This window comes from Lygodium microphyllum, chromosome 7 (assembly GCF_053477565.2).
Source record: "Lygodium microphyllum isolate KBCC chromosome 7, Lygodium_microphyllum_v1.1.10, whole genome shotgun sequence".
Lineage (NCBI taxonomy): Eukaryota > Viridiplantae > Streptophyta > Polypodiopsida > Schizaeales > Lygodiaceae > Lygodium > Lygodium microphyllum.
Window position 1 is genome coordinate 48,566,298 of NC_141141.1, and position 2,727 is coordinate 48,569,024.

General features: G+C 40.4%; 1 pseudogene; it reads right to left on the reverse strand.

The window, feature by feature from the left end:
- Positions 1-1,035: 1,035 nt before the first annotated feature.
- LOC148033424 (peptidyl-prolyl cis-trans isomerase FKBP65 pseudogene) lies at positions 1,036-1,706 on the reverse strand (annotated as a pseudogene).
- Positions 1,707-2,727: the final 1,021 nt, after the last annotated feature.

Below are 2,727 nucleotides of genomic sequence, written 5' to 3' on the forward strand. Positions count from 1 at the left end.
TAATACAATTACAGTCTTTCTCTCCCATCTTGCTCATAGCTTCTATGGCTTCTCCCTCTTTCCTATCTTTCTCTCTCTAAATCTAGTCTTGCTCTCTCCTCGTCACTCTTTCTTCTCTCTCTTCCTGTAGTCTTTCTCTCTCTTCTGTAGTCTTCTCTCTCCTCTTTGTCTCTCCCAAGTTCTCTCTCTGACAAGTGCGAAAGAACCAATATGAAGAGAGCCTGTTTTGATGTGAAAATGATAGGTTTGAGCTGGATATGCTCAGAGAATCTACTATTGTCACCATAAAACGCCTGAAAGAAATGATGGAAATGATAGAGTAGAATGGCAAGCAGCAAAAGCAATTATAGTTGGAGTTTTTGACAGCTCTGCATATGCGGTGCATTGAATGCATCTATGGTGATTGATTTGAAGCGGTCAGTAGTTTACGGAAGCATTTGCCACTTGTTCTTGACAGCTATGCATATGCGGTGCATTGAACGCATGTATGGTGATTGATTTGAAGTGGTTAGTAGTTTGCGGAAGCATTTGCCACTTGTTTTACCCATTAGGGATGGATGCCTACGAATAGCACAGATCATTCAGCTAGAATAGCACAGATCATTCAGCTCCATTTGCTTTGCTTCCTAGACAAGCATTTTTGAAGTTCTATGTGGTTACAAAGGGTTTCTCCAACACATCAGAAGCTGTTACACATCTTATTGGTCTTTGGCTCTCAGTAGTAGTTAGCTATTAGATTTCTACAAACCAAGCTGTGAGAGCTGTATTTTCTTCTAATAGAAAATTCCTGATTGGTTGGCAGATTATCCTCACTAGAAATCAAACGTTCCTATCATCCTCATTAACAAAGTTAGTTGAATAGACTGGGTCAAAGTCATCCTCAAAGCTACCAAAGTGATCTGGAATAATGACTAGCTTATCATCCAAACACTAAGCTTCTGCAACTTTGCTCTTGAAGCTAAAAGTAAGCCACTATCATGTTGAGGTGACACAAGAGGAGATGGTCTACGAGCTTCACATCTCTGTTTTGAGGGTCTATCTCCAATGTCTTTTTTTAATGTCCAGTTCTGCAAGATCCAGATCAGCAGTTTCAATGTATGCTTGTGCTCTTCTGTATAAAGCTTTAACATTCTGCGAGTCCATCTCAAGCACTTTACTACATGCTTTTGCAACTTCCTTGTAGTCTTTCAACTTTAACTTAGAGGCAGCATTGTTAAGATAGCAGCTCACTTTAACAGTTTTGGCCTGCTTCTTTTGTTCAGCTAAGAAAGAACTGTCATATTCAATATACTTCACTACCTTCTCATATTTCTTGGAAGCCTTGGCATACTTCCCAAGCTTTTACAATGCATTTCCATGAACCAGCTTGGTGGAAGAGTTCCCAAGCATCTCCACAATTGACACAGCCATGTCATGTTTGGTCAATTCCCAAGCTTGTACAACGCATTTCCATGAACCAGCTTGGTGGAAGAGTTTCCAAGGATCTCCACAATTGACATAGACATGTCATGTTTGGTCAATTCATAATCAGACTCTTGGTAAGCCAGGGTTGTGGAAGAGTTCTCACAGGAAGGAGCCTTTTGAAATGGATCCCCATAAGCATCTTGTGCCACAGGTGATGACTGGCTATTTTTCAAAGCAACATTTGCACACCTAGGTGAAATTCCAGCCTTTCCCTTTGTGTTTGATCTCAGTGGAGCTCCCATGAGACAGTATCCACCTTGATCTCATTGACCTTGCAAGGTCTTAACTTCTTTGCACCCTCAAAAGTAAGTCCATCTCTAGAAGGGTCCAAGCTGTGTGAAAGGGGATAGACAAGTTGGCAGCTTGGTCTACAGAAGCTCTGGCCATGCCTGTCCAAACATAGATGAGCCTGGCAATGACTCTAGTGATGAAGGATGTAAACTTGAATGCCAAGCTGCTTGAGAAAGTTGTAGAGATGAACCAGTTGCTATTAGAGGCATCAATGCTGATCTTAGCAGTTGACATAGCTTATTGGCGCAATTCACCTTGTGGAAGCCAAGAAAAAAAATAGACAAGTAATGCTGCCTTGCTAATGCTCATCAAACAAGAAGATTTTGAAAGCAACTTGGCTACAATGGCAGCTGATATCAATAGCTCCAACTCTAGTGAACAAGGTTGGCTTCAAACACATGCTAATATTGATTAACTTGGAGCTTTAATTAATCAGTGTATTGCTCTTATGAAGGCAGACATAGAAAAAGGATCAAGACTTGAATCAAATGCTTATGCTTATGGCCAACATGTATATACTGATGAGTATCATTCCATTGAACCTTGGCAGCAGAATGGCTAATATGGGAAACATGCTTATGCTTATGAGCATCCACCTTTTCAGCAACATAGTTATGATTATACATGGGAACCTTCCTTAATTGAGCAACCCAATTCTTATGGACGTGACAATAATGGTCATGTTTATCAGTACCCTTCTAGCTTTGATCAGCAGCAAGTTCATAACTACCATGGTACCCCATACCCCAATCAATTCATACCTCATGATTACCCAAATGTAATGATGAGTTCTTTTCCAAGTGTTGATGATGAAGAAGAGAACAATGAGCAAGCTGAACAACAAGATTTGGATAATGAACAACATGATCAACAAGAGGATTTCTTTAGAAGACCAAGAAGATGTACAAGAAGGGAACAATGAAGAGCAAGATGTACAAGCTTATGGCATCTTCGTTGATGAATCACATGAGG